The sequence below is a fragment of the Drosophila busckii genome, chromosome X (genome assembly GCF_011750605.1).
Source record: "Drosophila busckii strain San Diego stock center, stock number 13000-0081.31 chromosome X, ASM1175060v1, whole genome shotgun sequence".
NCBI classification, from domain to species: Eukaryota; Metazoa; Arthropoda; class Insecta; order Diptera; family Drosophilidae; genus Drosophila; species Drosophila busckii.
In genome coordinates this window covers 19,429,504-19,452,805 of record NC_046608.1, presented here as the reverse complement: position 1 = coordinate 19,452,805, position 23,302 = coordinate 19,429,504, and the positions used below count along the sequence as shown (strand labels likewise).

Below are 23,302 nucleotides of genomic sequence, written 5' to 3'. Positions count from 1 at the left end.
AAATATAAAGCAGTTTTCCCATCGACAACAAGAAAACAAAAAAAAAAAAAAAAGAAAAAAGCAGCAGCTACTCAGGCAGAACCCAGAACCCTCAGTCAACTCCCCACACCCAGACCCAACCAAACCAAGCGGCTGCTTCGGCAAACAGCAGCCAAAGTTTTGAGCGCTGCTCTAACTGTTTCTCTAAAATATACCCAAGACTTTGGATAGCAAAGGCAAAGGCGGCCCAAAAAATAGCGGCAGAAGCTGGAGAAAGGAAAAACGCAAAGAAATTGTAAACGCGAGAGAAATGTTAAAAAATATTTTTATAGCTTCGCGAACGTTAGAATAGTGTTTGCGCTCAAGCCGTGTGTATGCCTCTCTATGTATGTGTGTGTGTGTGTGTGTTTGTCGAGGGTGTGCGCGTGTGCTTGTGGCTGTGTGTGTGTGTGTGTGTGAGCTGCTGCTAAAGTTTGAAGGTCGGAGCTGCTGCTGCTGCTGCTTGTTGTTGTTAGTCAAATGGGGTGTTGATTGAACGGTGGGTTCAGCTCCTCCCCCCTCGAACCCGCAAGCAACTTGTGCCTTGCTCTTATTTTCTTCTGCTTTTCTTTTCATTTTTTTTGCTGCTTCGTTTTTGGTACATTACGTTTTTTCTTGCTTTGCGTTTAGACACAAATTTTACAGTCGACCCACACGGCAAAGCAACAAACTGTCGAGGGTTTTTTTTTTGGTGGGGTGTGGTGTTTCTTGTGATTGGGATTGAGATTGTATAGCACAACTGTATAGAAAAATTGGCAACTAGCAAAGCAAAGCAAAGCAAAGCATTAAGCTGGCTAGAAAGAGATAGCGCGAGCAACGCAATAGAGCGAGAGAGAGCGACAGAGCGACCTGTATAAGTTTTGTAGGTAGCTGAAGCTGAAGCTGCCTGCACTAAATAAATTGTAATACAAAGTTTTCGCCAAAAATTATTACGTATTCAAATCGATTTTAGACAGAGAGCGAGAGAGTGAGCGCAAATTACTAAATAAATGTTCACAACTTTGATTCGAGTTTCAATTATAATTTCATATGCAAGCGTCTAAAGCGTTGGCAATGTGGCCAAGACTCAAGCTCAGAGTCAAATTCAAGTGTAAAACGCTTGTGAGCGCAGCCAAGCGTAACTCATACGCTTTGCTTTTGTTTTCAGTCAAGTATTTAAAAGAATTTAAGCTGCTAGACTAAGAGCAATCAACAGCAGTTAGCCTATAGTCTGGCTCTAACTATTGTTGGCTTAAAAATACATGCACTTTGAATGAATATAGAGCTTACCTGCATTCAAATCCAATGAAAATGCTGTAATTAAAAGAATTTTTATAATAAACGTCAAACTCTATTAAAAATAAATTCATAGCACAAAAAAAAATAGTGCATAGTAAATAGAAAATTATATAATAAACATAAAAAATTATAAACAAATTAGTGAAAAATAAAAACTTGAATTTTTTATTACATATTTATAATATAATGTTTATCAACTAATGCAATAAAAATATAATTTCAGCAAAAACTGCAACTGCACTAATAAAAATAAATTTTAAAAATTTAACACACTACTATGTAAAAAAAATTTATAAAAATATTAAAAATAAATATATAAAAAATATACAAACATAAAAAATATAAAAAAATATATTAAAAATATTATATAAAAAAAATATATATAAAAATATATTATTAAAAAATATATATAAAAATATATATAAAAAATAATATAAAAAATATTATATAAAAATATATATAAAAATATATAAAAAAAATATATTAAATAAATATATAAAAAAAAAAATATAAAAACAATATTAAAGAAAATATATAATATTGTATAATGAAACTAACATTTAATTTTCTATATTAACAATTAATACAAGAAAAATTAGTTCAATTGCAAATAAATAAATAATTTTTATTCATAAACTCAAATGAGATTTTGTATTTTGCCTAAGCAATTGCTTTATTAAGCTTTAATTATAGAATTAAGTTATATAAATGTTAACTGCAAATTAATTGTCAATTTAATTTTTGGCAAAGTTAACTCAAGCTGCAAAGCCAGAACAAAACTCTATGACTAGACGTAAATAAACTTTTGTGAGTCAGTTTGAGAATGTGTGTGTGTGTGTGTGTTGAGCTATTGTTATAGCACAATAAGTAGTCAAAAGTGCAGCTAGAAAAATCTCATTTAGTTTTTTTTTTCGCTCGCCAAAATTTGTTATTTATTTATTGCTTTTTTTTTTCATGCCGCATTTTTTGTTATAAAAGTAAATTTTTTGTTACACTTGGCTGACTACTATGGACATACTAGTTATGCTAAAGAGCAGAAGAAAGAGAGTGGGGGGGGGGGGGCTAACTTGAAGCCAGGATAGGAGAGCTCTAGCCCCGACGGCAACATTTCAAATATAATTATAATATAATTTGGCGCGGCATTTTTTTCGCATTGTTGCAACTGCCACTGCCATAGAGTCTCGCTGCCTCACGCCCCCACCCCTGGTCACACATATTATGTGTCTGTTTTGGTATTAGCGTTACTTTGCTGATAAGCCAGCGCCAGGGGGGAGCTGGGAGGGGGTGTAGTTGCCTTCATTGTTAATGCAATTTCATTTTGCCTGCCAACAGTTTTTGTTATGCTTTCGTATTTAAATAATTATATATAAAATACATATATATATATATATATATACACATGCTATATATAGTATATATTTCTTTTTTTGCGCTTCGGCTCATTTATGCATTTGTAGAAAACAGTTTCAAGCCGTGTTACTCTTTTTTTCTTTTGCCTCTTTTTTGTTGTTGTTGCTTTGTTTGCTTTGCATGTGTGCAAACTGTAAATTGTAAAGTAATTTTTTTTGTTCAGGCGTGTAATTTTTGTAGAAAAGTTTAGTTAGTGCTATAAATAAGTTGAAATGCAAAATTGCTGTATACAATATAAATTGTTTGTCTGCCCTCCTGCCACTTTCTGCTGCTTCTTCTTGTTGTTAATCCTTTTGTGGCAACATGGCCGCAGTAGTAATGTAGAAATAATAATCTCGCTCTCGCTCAAGCTTTTGTTTTATTTTTGAAGCTCATATACAAGTTTTAATATTGTAATATCGATTTATATTACCGAAAGTTTTTCAATATAAAAATATATCCAATAACCGCAGTCGCTAGCAATTCCAAATTGTTGCTAAAATAGCAAACGCTTTTGGTTTGGGGGGGGCGTATGCGCAATCTAAAGCTTTCAGCATAGGTTGCCATGGTGCTAGTCACAGTCGGCAGTCGGGGCAGTCAGCAACAGGTATGTAACCTATCAAGAGTCATGTGACCTTCAACAGGACACAGCAAGACAGAGACAGAGACACAACGAGAGCGACCAAGAAAGAGAGAGACAGAGATACAAGCTATGTTAGCCACATGTCTAGCTGGGCACAATAAGAAGTCAATCAATTTGCAGTTGCCCAACAACATGTACTATGGGGTCAGCGCAGCTAATTTGCCAACAAATTTGTCAGTTAATTTTTGAAAAATTATGTAGCGTGCAAAGCTATAAGCTAAACAAGTAATATTATTTTCAAGCAGTAATAAAATTTAAATAATTTAAATTTAAAAAATAATTAAAATGAAAATAATATAATAAAAATATCACAAAAAAAAAGTTGCTTTGATAAATTTAAATTTATTTTTCACACAGTATTAAGGCAAAAAATGTATTTAATATAAAAATAAATTTTCTATTATGAAAAACAAGCTTAGAAAAATTTTATAAAATTAAAAATATAAAAATGCTTATAATTTTAAAAAAAAATAATTTTTTTTAATATTAGTAGTATTAAAAATTAAAATTAAATTTTAAGAGCATGACTAAATATAAGAGAATTTTTTATTTATTTTTTAAGCAATTGCTTGCCATAGAAAAATTTCTTAAGCGTAATTTTTAATATAAAAATAAATTAATATAAATATTAAATGCATTGCCTGGCTATAATTGCTAAACTAAATATTTTGTATATGATATTGCTGCTATGGAATAAAATTTGGCAATTGAAATAAAAATGAATTAACATATTGACTAACTGCCTCTAAAAATTTATAAGCTACGCTCTCAACTCCATAGTTCAATTATCTAGCTTAATAAGCAATTTCTGCCCGCCAAATGAGTTACGCAGCCCATAGTGCAGTTGCTCTAGGTGCTGCTGCTGCTGCTGCTTGTTTTAAAGTCTACAAATGTCCAATGTGCAAAAAGCCAGACAAAGACTCAAACCAGCAGCAAAGCCATTGTCATTGTCATTGCCAAGTGTTTGTCGCGTGGACTTTTGACTTCCGGCTGCTGCTGTTGCTCGACGACGACGACGACAACAGCGCGTGGGAGTGAGAACTGGGCATGGGCATGGAAAGTGGGTGAGTGGGTGTGGGGCTAGGCGCTTAGCACAGTCAGCTGGGCTGACTTGACCTTGCATCTTGTTGCTTTGTCGCTTGTCTTGTCTGTCTGTCTGTCTGTCTGCACAGTGTCTACCTGTCTGCTAAACTTACGTGAGTCACTGTGTGTGTGTGTGTGTGTCTTTGTGTATGTGTGTGCATAAATTTGGTTATGCGACTTCGTTGGTGTTTGTAATGATAATCCGCATAAAATTACAAGCAAAACGCAGACGAAACTCGCCCACCCAACACACAAGCAGCGCAGACGGCAAGGCGAGGCGAAAAGTAAGGCCAAGGTCATTCTCATGCTCACACACACACACACGCCAATTGGCCAAGCCAAGTGAAGTCGTCGTCGTCGTCGTCGTCGTCGGCGCGTGGCTCACTTTCACTTTGCCTGAGCTCTCTGCGCTGCTCCTTTGCCCAAAAAAGAAAAAAAAAAAAAAAATAACACAGAGCCAAAGCAACTCATTCCCACTGCCAAACGCCCAGTCCTGGCTCTGGCCTTTCCTTTTGCGCCCTGCTCAACTCACAAGCAGAGACACACGCAGCTAGCCCAACGTATGTGTGTGTGTGTGTGTTGAGTACGTGTGCTGCGACATTGTGTTTGTGTCTGTGTCTGTGTCTTGGTGTGGGTGTCAAGCAGTCAAAAGCATATGTGAGAATTCGACGCAGTGCCCAAAAAGCAAAAAGAAAAAAATATACCCCAAGCAGAAAAAATTGTATGTCCTTATACACATATGTGTGCGTGTGTGTGTGTGTGTGTGTTCTTAAGTTTTTATAGCTTGCTGACTGACTACTTCCGGCCATGTTACTGGGCTGCAGGTTATGTCAAGCAAGGCAATGAATACATTAACACACACACACACACACACACACACGCGCAGCCAAATTGGGCAACGTCTTCTGCTGCTTGTGTGTGTGCATGTCCTTGACGTCCGGCGTTAAATAGACAGACTTAGTCTGGCCGCATCCGTATCTATGTCCGTTTGTCTGTCTCTCTGTGTGTGTGTGTGTGTGTGCAACGCCCATTGACTCCACCCCCCACCTCACAAGCTGTTTGCTTGCCACACATGCAACAAGTTGCCAGACATAGCGACACCCACACAAGCAGACAGTCGGACGTACGAGCGACAGACCAAAATCAACAAATTATCACACATTGTCGTAAAAATCTCAACTTGTCTCTGTCTCGAGCTCCCTTCCGCCCTTGCTTACCCCACAATGACGCCTCGACCCGTCGTGTGCCACATTTTTTTGCAAATAATATTATTCTAGAATATGGAAATTTGTCTACACTGCACCAATAAAATTTGAAAATTAATAAAGTTTTCAACTTTTTCTGCACTTTAATAGTTCAACTTGTTTTCTATTTCTTTTTTAATTATATCGAAAATTAATAACTACTATATATTATACTATAAATACTAAGAGCTAATTAATTTTATTATTTAGTATTATACAAATAACACATAATTGTTTATATAAAGTTTAAGCCCTTTGTAAATCAAAAACTTTTAGTATAAATTAAATTTTCTTATTTTTGGAATTTCTTCTTCGCAGCAATTCCTTTTGGGAATTCCTTCTATTTAACAAATTCGCAAGAATTCTGCGTTTTGCATTTTTTGCAGTGTATGATTAGCATTGCTTTGCGAAAAATACAACTTATTATCGAGGACTCAAGTCAAAATTCCTGTATAAATTTGCAGACAAGACTAGCCCTAACCCCAACAATTCAGTAAGTCACACTCACTTCACACACACACACACACGCACACACATATGCAGACACCCTTGACCCCAGTGGCGTGTTTTAAGGTACAGGGGGCAGGGGCAGGGGCAGTGGCAGTGGCTGGGGCGTGTTGTGTTTAGTCAAGTCAAACCGAAAAAGGCCAGAACCAGAACCAGAACCATCCCGAGTAAGTCTCATAAGCGCAATCACTTACTTATGTAACATGTCAGTTTGTCAGTGTGTGTGTGTGTGTGTGTGTGAAGAGAGTGAGAGAGTGTAAGGGTAAAGGGTTTGAGCTTTGAATTCGGGTTTGGGTTGTCTGCATCCTTTTTTTGGACTCTCAGTGTCCCGTTAAAGTGTTTAAGCAACGATTTACCACATGAGTTTGAGTTTGCGTTTGCATTTGGGTTTGGGGTTAGATTTAGGGTTAGTGTGTGTGTGAGTGTGCGGGGTTAAAGGGTCATGGCTAAACAGGACGAACCAGTTGGGCTGATTGGTTCATTTGCATTTTGTTTTTGCGCCCAGTTGTCGTCGTCTATGGGACATATCGCATATATATACATTTCAATTGAGAAAGAGCAAGAGTGCCCTTATATGGGCCAACGTCGTCAGGTACGGCGACCCACCACCCCTTCGACAAAAAGCTCACACCCCTCTTAACCCACCACATACTCACACACACACACACTCCATTGTCGTCGAGTTGTTATCGTTGTTGTTTTTGCCGCATATAATGCTTTTCAAATTGCCGATTATTCTGTCGCATTTAAGGCGATCGCTTTTGGGACAAAAATCACTCAACAAGGTCGCGCTCAGGGGGGTTGAGAGAGCATGGGTCAAGGACATTAAATGAGGTCAACGGGCATGCAATTGGTGTAAGTTCATTCCTGTGATTTGATTTGCGGTTACGCTTGTTGGTTTCTCTGCTTTTTTTACATAAATAGTGGGTTAATTTTTTGTGTGTATCGGACAAAGCGCTGATCGCATTTCAGGACGTGTTGAGGGTTGAGGTCACATAACGTAGCTAATTAGATTTGACTGCATAACCTTTGACCGCAAGGGTGAGTCGCATATTGAGAAGAAGTCTAGCAATGTATGCGAAACTTTTGAGTTGATATGCTGAAATTGTTATCGATATTATCGATTGATAAAAGAAATGGGAAGATTCTGAAAAGTTTTGAACTTGTTATCGATACTATCGAAAGCCAATGCGCTACTTATATGGCAATGGAAAAAGTCTAGACTCTGGAAACTTTTGAATTCGCATGCATAGCTAATTGTTATCGATACTATCGATTGTTTCAGCAAAACCAAGCCACACATGAGCTAATGAGCTTCTTATGTATGCAAGCTACGCTTAAGCAGAGAGCAGAGAGCGTGCCTTGGGGGCTTCTTACACACTTTACTTAGCGCGTTGGCAAAAGAAAAAGTTTTTAAATTAATTATTAGAAAAGCATCAGCAAGTGGTAAAGAGCGTAAATTGGAGGGGTGCACTTGCGCTCTCTTTCGCACTTTCATGTGTGTATGTGCGTGTGTGTGTGTGTGTGTCACCTCCCTAGGCAATTTCCGTTGCCAAATTGAAAAATGACGCTCGTGTACAGTTGCTTCTTGTCATGATTTTATGCGCGTTCGCTTGCTCGCTCGCTCGCACACACTTGTTCTCGTTTTCTCTCTCATGTGAGTTTTGGAGTGGGAGCAGCGCCACTAGCGCCTTTTTTACATTTCACACGCTTATTACATAATTTTAACAAAATGTATGTATGAACTTGCATACCTACATACATATGCATGTGTGTGTGTGTGTGTGGGTGTGTGTGTGGGTGTATGTGGCGTAATTTAGAAAAGCCCACAGGAAGACCAGAAACCAAAAAATCGTCTGCTTCCAAACCCAAGCTCAGGCTTTAGTCTTCGCGCTCGCTCAAACGCATATAGCGCGCTCTTTCGCGCTATGTGTGTGTGTGTGTGTGTGTGTGTGTATTGGTTTTGGTGCGTATGTAAAGTTTTTAAATATATGTGCGTATGTGGGGTATGGGGTAGTTAACCAAAAAGAAAGGCACACACACAGACTCGTGGGCTAAAGTACGCGAGTAAAACGCTAATGAAAATTAAAATGAAAAATTGCAAACGACATGTGGTAGACGCAACAGACGACAAGAGAGCTGAGACGCAAAGCAGGCAGCAAGGAAAGGAGCACAGAGAAAAAAGGCGAACACACACACACACACACACACATTAGATAATGTTACGCGGGTTTTGGCAGTGGGTGGCTGGCAACTCCAACTCCCAACCTACGCATGTCTCCACTGACATCGCTATACAAACACACACACACACACGCACGTATTTACAAAAATAAGTAAAAACAAATTTACCATTTTTACGTTTCGCTGTGGGGGCTGTCACGGGGCTAGCGCTAGATAGCGGTAAAGGGGGCGCCGCTGTTGCATGGTGGGGGGTTGTGGGGGTGGTGGGGTGCTTGGCTTGAGGCTTGGGCAGAGCGTCAAAGCCAATGCCAAGCGAGGCGCGCGTCTGCCATTAGCATACACTACTCACATTTTATAATGCGTTTTTCTTTTCTCAACATCTCTCGCTCGCTCACGCACGCTCCATCTCTTTCTTGCGCGCGCTCTTTTGCTCTAATTCACACACACACGCGCGCAATTGTTTGGCGTATGTGTGTGTGCGCGCTCATTTCATTATAACAAAAACGCTAGGTACTTGTAATTTATATAGACTTATTTATACATGTATGTGTGTGTGTGTGTGTGTGTGTTTACATAGTATGCGTATGTATGTGTGTGTGAGATTTTTAAGTGTACGTGTGCGGCACGACTAAACTACCCTTTTGCCTAATTTTTAATCTCGATTCGTTACCAAGCAACCAAACGCCGCTGCCAGTGCTTAACCCTCCCACCCCCTAAACCCCCCGACGAGCCACCCAAACAGCCCATTGCCTATGCAAAACTTACGCGTTTTTTTTTTCCTTTTAACATATATGTACATTATACTAAGCAAACCTTGATCTTTAGCTTGAGCAGTTGATTTGATTTGATTTCGTTTTCACTTTGCATTTCACTTTGTTGTTTTAGTAGCGCTATAGTTATCGATAGAATCGATAGGTTTTTAAAACTATTCTTGTGCTTGCATATCTACTTAAGCTAAATTAACATAAATAAATTCATAAATCGATAGCAATAAATACAATTTAAATGAAAATAAATATAAACGAACTGCAACTAATAATCATATAGAATTTGCTAAATAAAATTTAAAATAAAATTAAATAAAATGTTAAAAATATATAACAAATTATATAAAAATAATAATAAAAGCTGAGTAATTGCTACTATGAAAATTTGAATGCATATTAAATTAATTAAGAATATTTTCTAAATATAAATCTGTTGAGCATTTATCAACAATAATATGCGTAATAATTTAGCAAAATAAATATAATAAATAAATTTAAACTAGTAAATGCCAAAATCGTTAGTATATAATATAAATACAAAATACTTTATAATAATTAACAATAATAGCAAACTAATATTTAAAAAATACAAAGACAACTAAAGCTGCTGTATTAATTTAAATATAAGCTATAATAGTGCTAAAAAAAATAGCATAATTATTATAATAAAAATATTTAAAAAAAAGAAATGCTAAAGCAATATAAATAAATATAAATTATGGCATAATTATCATAATATAATTTGAATAATTAAGAGCTAGTAATAGTTACTTTACTAATATAAATACTTAGTACAATAATATTAATAAATACAATTTAAAGCATAACAAAATAATAAAATAGTTATAGCTAGTGCATTAATAAAAAATAAAAAAATGCTATATAAATAAAGATTAATTAATAAAAATCATAAAGTGCACACAATAATTTCAATAATCACTTTATTAATAAGTATGCAAATAAATGCAAAATAAATATTTATAAATTAATAAAAAATCATAAGATGCATACAATAATTTTAATAATTAATAATTGCTTTAAATATATGCGATGTTGATAATAATAATAATTCTAATATGCTTGGCACATAAATAATTGAAGCATGTGGAGCTTGAATGTTTGAAGTTTTTTAGTTGTTTAAAATAGATTTCTCAATGCTATGAGGTGGGGTAGGGGGGGTCAGCTCAGCTGAGAAGTTGGCTAAGGGTTGTGGCAGTGGCAGACAAAGAGGGCCATGGGCAAAGTGGCATGGAGTGTAGATAGAGGGAGAGACCTGAACGGTGTGGCGGCGGCTCAGTCTAAGCATGGACGAACATAAATACATATTTATTGTTGGTACAAGCAATTTAGCGAAAAGAAATCCAAATTATATCATAACTTTGTGTAGTGCGCCATCTGGGGTTTAGTTGCCTGTTTCCGTTCTGCGCCGCAGTCGTCGCCTACGCATGCAACAATGGCGGCGACGACGACGGCGGCAGCGGCGGCGGCCCGGCAAGTTAGTCGGAGGCTGGCTGTCAAGCCATTATTTCGCCCGAGAGTCGAGGAGCTTGGGGGGGGAGCTGAAGCTCGGCGATGGCAATAATTCTATGTTGCGAGCGAGCGAGGCGAACAAGCAGCAGCAGCCCATAGCCCCGTTAAAGATGTTGCCACACATATTTTTGTGCCGTTTTCTGTTTTGTTTTGGTTTCATTTTTTTCTCGCTCGCTCGCACGGCGCTTTGGCTGTGTGTGTGTGTGTGTGCGCCTTGGCTTTTTATTTAGCTCTGCCTACTACAGTCGCCTCCGCCGCCATCGTTTGCAAGTAACAATGAAAACAATTACAACAACAATTGCGAATAAGCATGCAAAACGGAAAGTAAAAGATGAAGTAGCCGAGAGATAGGCAAAGGCAAGCAGCAAGCAGCAGGCTCCGCTGGCTCTGGCACTGGCAGTGGCAGTGGCAGTGGCAATGGCAATGGGAATGGGAACGAGCATGAGAATGAAATGTTTTCTAATAAATTTTGCTTTATGTGCGCGGTGAGGCGCCAAGAGCGCGACCAAGAGCAACAGAGAGAGAGAGAGAGAGCGAGAGTGAGAGCGCATAAGAGTGCGGGAGAGCGCATCAAATTGCATAACATTTTGTTTCACAACACACACACACATATGCTGTACAGCTGTACTTGCCACCCAATTTCCATTAATATAGCGCCTGCCTAACATTCATCTGTTTGTATGTGTGTGTGTGTGTGGGTGTTTGCGTCTCTAATGCCAACTTGCAATTTATTTTAACTTTGCCGCGAACTTTACAGGCAGCGCGCCCCACCACCCACCGCCTCCTCCCCACCCACTTTTAGCAACTGTATGTTGAACAAAGCCCGAAAAAGTAAAGAAAACTTTTCGTTTTTTTTTTTTTGCTTTTTTTGTTGCCATTCTGTATCTTCTCTTTTACTATTTCAGCAACATTTTTCACATTTTAATTTTTTTTTCCCTTGCTACTTATATATATAATATATATGTATTATGTTTTTTTTTTTTTGCTCAAGCGACTTTGTGCTTTGCCGCCTGCTTTATGTTTCTCTTTTGTGTTCATTTCTCTAAAGTTCTCTTCATTGCCAAATGCACTATGTGAATCTATTAGTGTGTGTGTGTGTGTGTGCTTAGCAATTATTACTAAACTGTTAAGAGCGCATAGCTGCTAAGCAAAAAGTTACTATCGATAGTTTCGATAGCAATTGTGCCAGCAATCGTTTGTGCTTAGAATATAACAATATGTAGCGTTGTATGCTTTAAACTGTTGCCTACTTTTGTGCTTGCTTATCGATAGTATCGATAAAAACTTAAACTTAAATTAAAATTTACATCAAAGCTGCGCCTATTTAAATATTAATTTTATAAATATCACGCTTTACTTTCAAAAAATTACTAAATTAAATTAAAGCTTAAGTGCTTATCGATAGTATCGATATAAAGCTTCAACTTGCAGCACATAAATAAATTTCACTGCTGCTTTAGTTTGCAGAAATTACCAAAAATAAATTAAATCAATTGATACAAACTTAAATCTGCAATAAATCCATAAGCTGTCTATATCGAGAGCCAAAAATGTGAGCATCATTAAGGGTAGTTCTAGTTAATGTTCAATTTGTAAAACTTACCAGCAGCAGCAGCAGCAGCGGTCGAGCCAGCAGCAGCAACAGCAACTGTAAAAACAAGAAGCAATATTTAAAGATGTATATATCATACATATATATATATATATATATATATCTCAATATAATTTATATATTTGGTAGCCTGATATAAATGGAAAGTCAGTGCGGCAAGCGAATTGACGACGAATTCAATTGAAGCAGAGCCAACAATAAATAGAAGAAGCAGCAACAGCAACAAAGGCAACAACTAATAAACTAAAGGGGGCAGGGGCGGGGGGGTTGGCAAAAGTAGCTTAGGATAGCACAAGAGCTTAAGCATCAGGGCCAGCAGACCCAGAACGCAGCCTTAAAATCAATGAGCGCCATTTCAACTGCCTCGAGTGAGGCATAAAATTTAGAGACTAGCGAAGGAGTCCAAGCCACACACACACAAACACACACACACACACACACACACAGAGACGTGAACGTGAAGCAAAGGCGAAACTCTTAATTGCGACACGGCCACTTTCCGGCACAACAGCAACAACAAAAGCAGCAACAGCAACAGTCGTGAGCGCTTTCACTGCCTCAATATTGGCCATAGTTTGACATGTTTTGCCGCCCCGCACAGCGCCGGATTGAGCTGCACAGCCTCTTCGGTGCATGTACTCATTCGTGCCAGCAACACCCATAGACGAGTGAAGTCAGTTTATTTCACGCAGGCCCTTGTGCCCGCGCCGGTCGCCTAGCCAGCCCCCCCCCCCTCCAACCCCTAGCTGCCCCCCGAAAATCTTAGCGGCATTTATAGGAAAAATCGCTGAATATAAGTTGCAGAACCGCAAAACAATCTACAGCTCTTCAGCTACAGCAGCTAAGCGTAACAGCAGCAGCAGCAGCAGCAGCAGCGGCAGCGTCTCCTCTTCTGACGTCTCCAACCCTTACGCGCGCCTACGCAACGCCAAAGTCGCTGCCGCTGTCGACGTCGACGTTTCGTTTGACGTCGGTTACACTTTGTTGTTTTTGTTGCTGTTGTTGTTGAGCCCCCGTGCGACTTTTATTCGGCTCTCGCTATTTTCTTTTCTTTTGCCTTTGCCTTTTTCTTACCCCTATGCCAGCAACAGCAGCAGCAGCAGCAGCACCCCCCTCTTACCCCCTCTACGCCACCCCTGTTGCTCACTCATCACGTGAATGCTTCTGCAGCAGCCATTAAGTTTTTCCCGCTCTAATAAAAAAATGTTCTTTTATGCCGCGCATAGAGAGTATTTATATTTATATACATATACACTGAAAAAAATGGCAGAGTAAAAAAAAATTAGCTGCCTCTATATGCTAGAGAGAAAAATTAAGTTCACATTTTTTAATTGTAGGCATTGGTTTATTGCGATTTGTGTAGCAGCGTTTAGAAAATTTAAATTTTTTATATAAACTAGATATGCTCCCTTAATAGCAGTAGCTGCATTAAAAATTTGGCAACTCTAGCTCTTAGCTTAACTGAAATATAGCTGCTCATACAGTCAAACAAGGCGCAAACAACACAAAGTAAAGAATTAAATTGCGTTAATGCATTAGCTGCAAGCAATTAAGTTGACTTTGAGCATTATTTTTGGTTTATTGCGTTTTGTGAGGCAGTGGCAAACAAATTCCAATTTTTTATTTAAGAGCAAACTGCTCCCTTAATAAAAGCAGCTACTTGCTAAATTTGGTAGCCCTAGCTCTTAGCTTAGCTGAAATATTGCTGCTCATACAGACAGTTATGGGCAAAAGCAGCTCATTTTGGCTTGCTAATCAAGCATAAGCATAATTTTCTGCATTATAATTATTTCTCTCAGTGTAGCTTGTGCGTGTGCGTGTGTACCTTTGTGTAGATGTAGATACTAAATTTTCTAGTTCCTTTTTTATTTCATTTTTACTCTATAGTCTTTGGTTCGCCTTGGTATTAGTGTTTATTTCTTTTTTTTTTTAAAGAAGATTTATGTAAAATGTGTGTGTGTGTGTGTGTGTGTGTGTTGAGGGATGAGCGTCGCTGCTGGCGTCGACAGCGACGTCGCGAGTAAAATAGTCGCAGATGCTGTTGCTGTAAGTTTCCACGCACTCTACACAAAAATACAAAACTGTCGAAAAAGCCATTGTAGACCACCCCACACCCCACCCACTTTACCCACCCACTGAGCAGCAGCAGCAGCAGCAGCGACTTAGCTATCGACGCCTACCTCAACCACAGCAGTCCACACCAGCAGAGGCAGCAGCAGCAGTTCCCGCGGCCCACTGGTGGCATCGCCACCCAATGAACCACTGAACGCTGCTGAAAGCAACCACAAGATGCTCTGCTGGATGCTCTGCTAGCTGCGAAATTCGCTGCGCTTCAAGTCGCTAACGGTAAACGGTGAGCGGTGAGCGGCGAGCGGGCAACTGGAACCAACAGGGGTGGCTCGCTTGCCTTCGCCTTCGCTTTCGCCTTTGCCTTTGCCCAAAGTTTTATGTTTAGCTTTCTAAGTCGTTTGCCAACTACGCTGACGACCATTGGAACTAATAAATATTATTTTCAGTTCCATTTTCTATCCACCACCGCCACCGCCACCGCGTTTTAAAGCAATTCCCATTGGCAGCGCAGTTGGGTGGGGAGGTGGGTGGTATGCTGGATTAGATGCCAAAGTATATAGCAAACTAGCAAAGTTTTGTGTTCGCTTTAAAGCATTTTAACATTGCTTAGCTAAACGTTGGTGCATTGAACTTTTGTTGTTCCAGGCACGTGGCATGCAACATCAACAACAACTGTCCTTGACTTCTTCTTCGAGTTCTATTTGCACATTGCACAAGGCCCGCAAAAATTATTGACAAACAAAATATGTGTATTGTATATATAGAAAAGAAAAAAAAACCCACTAAAGACTTTCAATATTTGCTTATGAAACACAAACATCGCTTTTGTCTATAGATCATGTCTTAGTCGGGTTAGGTAAACAGTTTGCCATAGCCCGTTTAGCTTCAGCTCAAGACAGTTAAATATATTTTATTTTATATTGAAGCAGCTGTTTGATAAACCGATCGCTGCGGCTGCTGCTGCTGCTGCTTGGCAACATCAGCGGTCAATGCTAAACTTGAGCACAATACACGTTTCTATTTAATATTTAAATGCAATTGTTGCTAAATATTTAATGTGCCTTGGGCTGTGTCAATTGTCGTTTTAATTATTTATTACTTTTATTTATTCAAATGAGCATTTTTAAATTTATTTTTTTAGCTTAAGCATGTCAATTGTATTTAAATAATATATATATTCAATTTAATTTTAATTTATTTTATTTATAAGTAATTTTATATATTGGCATAGATTACTATTGTTGTTTTCCTTAATTAATTTTCAATTATTTACTTTTTAAAAAAATTTCTAAAAATTGTACTTTTGTATTAAAATAATTAATACTTTTAATTTTCATAGTTTTTGTTACTTATTTATTTTATATAAACATATTTATATTCCATTAGGAATGCTAAATTATTTGAATTTTATTTTTTTTTTTTTTTTTAAATATTATAATTTTTTTTTATAATTAATAATATTTTATATTATATTTATTATATTTAACCTATTTTTTATTTTTCTCTAGTTATTTATTATTATATGTATTTATTTAAATTTTCTTTTTTCTATAACTTAAATTTTTTTTTTTTTATTTTCATTTTTTATTTTTTTATTTCGTTTTTCATTTTCAATTTCGTTATACAAATTTATTATTTTTTCTACTCCACTTAGAATTTTTATTAATTTTTTCTGTTTTTAAATATTTTTATTATATTTTCTTAATTTATAATATTTTTATTAATTTTTCTTTTATATATATACATATACATATATATTATTTTGCTCTTAGCTATTTATTTTTATATATATTTATTTGAATTTTTCTCATTTCTAATTTAAAGTTCTAAACTTATGTTTATTTATATTTCTATAAGTATTTTTATAAATTACTATTTTGACTTTACTATTTATGATGACAGTTTTGAAATTTATTTTAATTAAATATTCAATCATAAATAATATGTTTAACATATGCAAGCTGGCAATTATTCTAAATGGCGAATTGAGACTCTTTGGCAGATGTGTCTGTGCCTTTGTCTGCTATCCCAGCAAAACTCTAGTAAAAGAGATTTAGTTGGCGCGAGAGAGAGCAACAGAGAGAGAGAGAGAGAGAGAGCGAACAAAAAATGCGCCACAAAACGTGCTTCAAAGTTATTTTTCATTTTGCTTCAGTAGCAGCAGCAGCAGCAGGAGCAGGAGCAGGAGCAGCCATAGGCAGAGGGTCACCCAGCGGCAACGACTCCACCTGCTGCTTGCACAAAGCAAAGCTATTACAGCTATTGTTGTTATTGTTGCTCACACACACACACACACACACATTTAACTACACTAGTAGATTTTAAGATTTATGTTGGTGATTATTTCTAAGTTTTTGTGCGCCGTAGCGTACCAAAGATGGAGATGGGTAGACAGAGAGCGAGAGAGAGTGAGAGAGAGAGAGAGAGACACAGGTAGGACACGTACTAGAGCCTGGCTAACAAAAAAATACTGACCTCAAATGCTTTTGCTAGTTAGACGACGAGCAAACAGCTGCTAAACAATTCGTTCGTTGGCTGTTCTTTTGCTTCTTCTTCTTATTATTATTGTTGTTGTTGTTGTTGTTAGTGCTTTCTATACATAGCGCATACGCCACGTTTGGCAGCTGCTTTAACAGTTAGCGTTTGAGATTACGTTCCGGCGAACATAAAACTGCTTTAGATTTGGCGCTGCAAATAGCAACTGTACCCAAGAATATTAGTCGCAAAATACGTTAGAAAAAATACAGTACAGTGGTAGCTCGTTATGACGAACAGAGCTGCATAAAATAATACTAATTTAATTACTCAAATTAGTGTAAAGCTTTTAATAATAATAAGCTGTTCACTTAAGTCTAAATAAATACAATTAAAAATATATATAAAATTTAAAAATAATTCTATTTGAAAATAGACTTTAATTAATTATTAATAATAGTTTGTGAAATTAATTAATTTATCATTACTTAACATTATATAAAAAATTTAAAATAAATTTCTTTTTATTATTTATTTAATTAATTAATTAAAACCTTTTCATCATATAAACGTAGTAAAGAATAATTCAATTATCAAAAAAATTTTGATAAATAAATTAATTCATAAATTTAATTTCAAGATTTTAATTGTAATTAAATAATTATTTATTATTTTATTATTTATACAAATGAATTCTTCAATATTTTATTATTCATTAATTTTATGGCTGTCTACAAGGTCATCAAAATTATTAACACTATTTAAAAATAAATAAAAAATTTAAATTTGGCAATATGTAATACAATTTTTTAAACAAATTAAGTTGCAGCTGAATTTTTAAATATTAAAAGTTGCCTATAGCTTCTTTGGAATTATATAGAGCTTCTCTGCGAGGCTTTACTGTATTAATGAATTAAAGCTTTGTGTCAATAAAAACAACTCGTTGCAAGTTGCCTTTAGCAAAGGTGAAACATCATCAGCTAGCATAGACTGAGAGTGAAGGCGAGTGCTAAAGATTGTTTTTTAACACACACACACACACACACACAGACACAAATACACACACAATACTATTTTCTTATTTTATTTATTTTTTCTTTGTTGGCATTTGAAATGTTTTATTTGGCCATTTGTGTGTTTTATGGCCAACGTCGCCTAACGGTTCAAACTAAGGCCTCTATGCCAAGCCACCCACAATGCTCAGTCTCGCTCTCGCTCTCTCTCACTCTTACACTCTCGCTCTCTATGCGCTGCTCATAAAAATGCAACGATTTAAATATTTCATTTTAGTGTAATTTGATATTTACCCGCATTTTGCGCCACTCTAGGCCTTTCGCTTTTTTTTTTTTTTGTTTGCTGCTGCTGCTAAACTAATCGCAAGAGTCTCGCTGTAAAAAAATATATATATATATATATAAAGACACAGACACAATAGCAGCAGCCAGCAGCAGCAGCAGCAGCAGAAAAAAAAAATAACTAATAGCAAAGCTTGTTAATTGTTAGCAGCGTCTGCTAAAACACACACACACACACATACAATTAAAGAGCTTAAAACAAAGTGCGGATAAAATAAAAAGTGGAAAAAAAGCGAAAAGATTGCAACCCTCTTAGTGCGAGCTTTTTATTTTCTAAACCAAACTGAAGTTGTTGTTAATTTTGCATTTTTTGTTATACACTCAAATTCGTAAGCTACACTGTGCGAAATTAGGCGCGTATATGCCGCGCAGTGTAGAATTGTATGTTGGCCTTTGTCATTTTGCTATTGTCGTATGTAAGTTACCCCACCCCCTCTTGCTAGCTTAGCCGCTGCTGCTGTTTCTTTATAACAAATGGCAGCACAACAACAACAACAAATTGCAACACGCACACAGCGAAAGACACACAGACAGACAGACAGACACACATGTGAGTAAAACCTGCCAGCATAAAACATAATATGTATGAGATTTTTTAACTACAAACACGTAGTTAAAAAAAATAAGTTCAGGCAAGCAAAGTTGGACAGCAACGACAACTCAAGGCGCTGTACTAAAGATTTGTTATGCAACATTTAGTTTGAGCATAAAATATTAATTAATTAAAGAAAAAATACATAAAAAATTTTTAAATTAAATAATATATACAAATTATTTAATTAATATTAAAATTAAATAATTTTAATTTTAATTATAAAATGAAAATTTCTAAGCTGAGACAAATTTAATAATTTAAAAAATATTATAAAGTTACTCTGCTGAAAAATAAAATATATTTTGAGATCTACAATTTGAATTAGTAAGAAAAAAAAGTATAAATAAAATATGTTGTTAAATTTTGGCATTTCATTTAAATTATAGAGCTCAAACTAATTAAATTTGATGGTTACAATTCAAGCTAAAAAAAAGTTAAAATTTAAAATAATTACATTTAAAAAAATTATAAAATTACTCTACTGAAAATTGAAATAAATTTTGTGCTCTATACATTTTAATTAAGTTTTTAAATTAAAACAGATTTAGCTAAAATAATAGACAATAGCTCAAGTAAAAAAAAAATATTGTAAAGTTTGGCATTTAATTTAAATGGCTATAAAAAAAACTATAAAAAAGCATAAAATCTAAAATAATTATTATGCACAGTGTATAAAATTTATAAATGAAAGACTGTAGTGCTTTGCGTGCTACAGAGTCTGCTACAGAGTATGGCTGCCTATAAGACCGTTGTGCTTATTTAAGTACAGAGTTCAAGCAAGAAACAAATACGAAGTACGTAAAATTGAGACCGGCACACAAATATGAAGATTCTGGTTAAGACGGGGCCGCAGCGTTGGCGGTGGGCGGGGCAGTCAGGCAGCTACACTGCCTACATATAAGCAAAAGCGCGACTGCGACGTCAACTGCGGCGGTGGCGGCGGCGGCATCGACAAGAGCGTCATCGTCAGTAAAAATTTCAAAAAAAGAAAAATACATACAACTAACATACAAGCGGGCGGGCGCTACGTCTGTCTGTCTGTCAGTCATAGTCTCAGCTGGCATTGCCAAGTACAGACACAGACTCTAACACACACACACACACACATACAGAGAGACACAGAGGCACGCACTGTCGCACTTACATAAATACATATAAACCACCCTTGAAAAAATTTCGCGCAACACAAAAATCTAAAGCAAAAATTTAGCTATGGGGACAACAGGGCAAGGTGAGGCGACTGGGGCGGGCAATAGGTTGGCTGGCTGGCTCGACTGACTGACTGTGTGTATGTGTGTGTGTGTGTGTGTGTGTGTGTGAGTAGTAAAGAAAGAAATGCTGGAAATAAAAACTTTGTTTCCGCGCAAGTTACAGCAGCAGATTTCTGCCGCAGCAGCAGCAGCAGCTTCAGCTTTCAACCCCCAACTCCTTCCTTCGAACGCTGTAAAGCGGCAACTGCCTAAAAAGCTAAACACACACACACACACACACACACTATTTGCAGTTGGGGGTTGCTGCTTGTGTGTGTGTGGGGGAGGGGGGGTTTGCCTTGAAGAGAAAGTACGATATTTGCTAGCAATAAAAGTAGTAATCAGTCGCGTTGCCGGCTAAAAAAAAGAAAGCAAGCGAAAAAAAAGAGCGCAAGCCAAGGTACGGGCGCCTGCCACCCAAGGCCATACTCAGCTCCAAAACACACACACACACACAGACATACATGAGCGTAGGCAGCGCTGCTGCTGCTGCTGTCGCTGCTGCTCGAGTTAGAAAGAGATGAGCATTAGAAGCAGCAACAGCGTTAAGCAGTACAAATGTTCAAGTTTATAGCGAAGAGCAGTGCGCTGCGCTGCGTTGCGGTGCGGTGAGGGGCGCGTGACGTTTGGGGCGTAACAACTGCGCCGCGTAACGAGAAGTTTTCATTTTATGTAATTTCTGTTCGTTTTTTTTCGGCGGCGCTACGCTTCGCTTTTCTTTTTTTTTTTTTTAATTTTTTTTTTTTGATGTTGTGCTTTGCTCATTTTTCTATAACATTCGAATTTTTAAGTGAGTGTCGCCGCCGTTGCCGCTGCTGTCGACGTCGCTGTCGCTGTCGCTACTTTTGCTTACCCCATTTGCTTTGCCCCTAGAGGGCTGCAATGCTTTTTTTTTTTTTGCAAACTAAGACATTTAGTCGCTACAGCGCAGTCAGCAGCGCAGTCGCTATGTGTGTGTGTCTGTGTGTGTGTGCACAAATTACGAAAGCGACATTAATTTTTTTGAATTGCGCGAATGCGTCGCATATAAAAAATAAAAAGCAAGAGCCGAAGCGTCTCGCAGTCGCAGTCTCCGGGCTTAGAGACGCAGCTTGTCAAACTTTCACTGTTAGGCAGCGGCAGCGGCGACGGCAGCAGCGCTAGGTGAGTGGTGGGCTGCGTTGCCTGTGTCTGTATGTGTGTGTGTGTGTGGGTTAGAGCCTTAATATGTAGTAAACGCGCGCATGTATGTCTGTATGTAGTTATATTATTTTTACGAGCGCGATATGTTGTGTTTAATAGCATTCTGCAACAGTCACAACCCCAGCAGCGCCACCCCCAGCCCCCCACCCAACTCCCAACCCCACCTGTCGCTGTAAGTTTTTACTGTGCCAAGCTGTACGTAGACATTTGTTGTTGGTCTGCTCACATTAACGTTAAAATATTATAATATATAGTGGGGGTAGCATAAAAAAATCCACAGCTAGGCTGTAAAAAATTTCAAATAAAATATATAATGCACCCACCCCCCCTTTCCTCCCCTCAGTTTATGTTTTATAAATTGTATTGTTCATAACTGTTTATTACAATTGGCATATATAGTACGACGTACTACGCTTCGCTTTCATAATCATAAAAGACAAACAAAGTGTGTTTTTGATAGATTAGCCAAATCGATATTTACACGTGTCTCTATATAGAGCTATATGGGCACGTGAGGCGTAGGTTGCCTGTGATGGATTGACAAGCTGCAAGCGTTTAAAAGTCTTTAGTATGTGGCTTGACTTTATTTTGAATATTTAACATATGTATTTTGCATTGCTGCTGCTTTTATCGATACTATCGATAGTTTAGCTTAAGTTTAGCGCTTGGTTAGACAGCAAAGTTGCAGCCCTAAAAATTTGTTAGCTCTTAATTAATAAATTATTTTACTTTTACTTAATTTAATATCAGCATCAAATCCATATGAGCATATAATTTAATTTAATATAATATATATTTGCATTATATCGATAGTTTAGCTTAGCTTTAACGTTTGATTAGCTGCAAATGTTGCCTATTAATTATAATTTATCCTTTCAACTTTTATTGAATTAATTCTTTAATTTTTTTTGCTGCAATTCAAAATATTTTCGCTTAACTATCATCAAATTCATATAAGCATTTAATTAATTTATTTTTTATTGTTTTAGTTGCAAAATATTTTAGCATTTAAACGACTAAACTAATATAAGCATTTAATAAATTTAATATTTTTATTCTTTTAGTTGCTACGACCGCTGCTAACTTTTATTGGAAATGTAAGTTTACTATATTGCCTAATTAATTTACTTGCTTAAATATTTTTCAAAATTTTATTTAATTATTTTAGTCTATAATATCAAATAGCATTGATTCGTTTTCTATTTGCGTGTCATAATTTTAGTTTTCAACAACAATGCGCTATTATTTATTTGTATTTACTTTTAGTTAATTAATTTCTTTTAGTTTTATCGATATTAACAATTGCTAACACTTTTTGCCAGCTGAGATTAATTGCTGTGAGTCTTATCGATCGTTTCAACTAATGTCAGCCATTGAGTCTAATACAAATGGTCAATGCATTGCAGTTAATTTACGTGCGGTCTCACACACACACACACATAGACAGCTATTGAAGTGTAGCTATGTGTGTATGAAATTATTAAAGTGACAATTGCAATTGGCAATGGCTGCTGTTGATTTTTTTGTTTTGTCTTTTTGGCAAGAGGGTAGAAAGCTCATGAATAATGGGCATAAAAAAATTGTTTTATACAATGACAAACTTTATGCACAGCATATCTAAACACACACACACACACACGCCGACAGAATTAATATTTGCCCATGTAATGATTTTTTATTAAAAAGCTTACAACAAAAAAAAAAAGTAGCAACAACAAAAAGTTGCAAATAATAATAAAAAAAAAAATATATATATAATGAATGCTTTTTGGGGGTTGGCAAAATTTATTGATGAAAAGCAAAAAGTAAAACAAAAAAATGTTAATTTTATTTTGATATAAAATGCAACAGAGTGACTCATCAGACAGTTAAAGGGGGCGGTGGGGGGCGGTGGGCGCATAGCGACAATTGCAACTGATAAAACAATGTGAAAGGACAAGCAATAAATAAATGATGCTCGGCTGCTGCTGGGCTAATAATTCGATTTCGAATAATTTTTTATGCTTAAAAAGTCTTCAGCGAATGCCAAAAGCAACGACGAGCAGCAGCGGCAGCGAAAAAATTAGAGAGAAAGCAATCTAAATTTGTAAAGCTTTGATGTATATACATATATAATATAT

The 23,302-nt window shown here is 36.6% G+C and overlaps 1 protein-coding gene across 2 annotated transcripts in view; it reads left to right on the top strand.

Annotated features, from left to right (window-relative positions):
- The window catches only part of LOC108606257 (broad-complex core protein), an 89,221-nt gene that overhangs the window by 12,107 nt on the left and 53,812 nt on the right, over positions 1 to 23,302 (top strand). For both annotated transcript variants that reach the window (XM_033294274.1, XM_017996207.2), the window contains exon 2: positions 22,247 to 22,279. The gene's annotated coding sequence lies outside the window, so the exon portion shown is untranslated. The remainder of the gene's footprint in view (positions 1 to 22,246; positions 22,280 to 23,302) is intronic.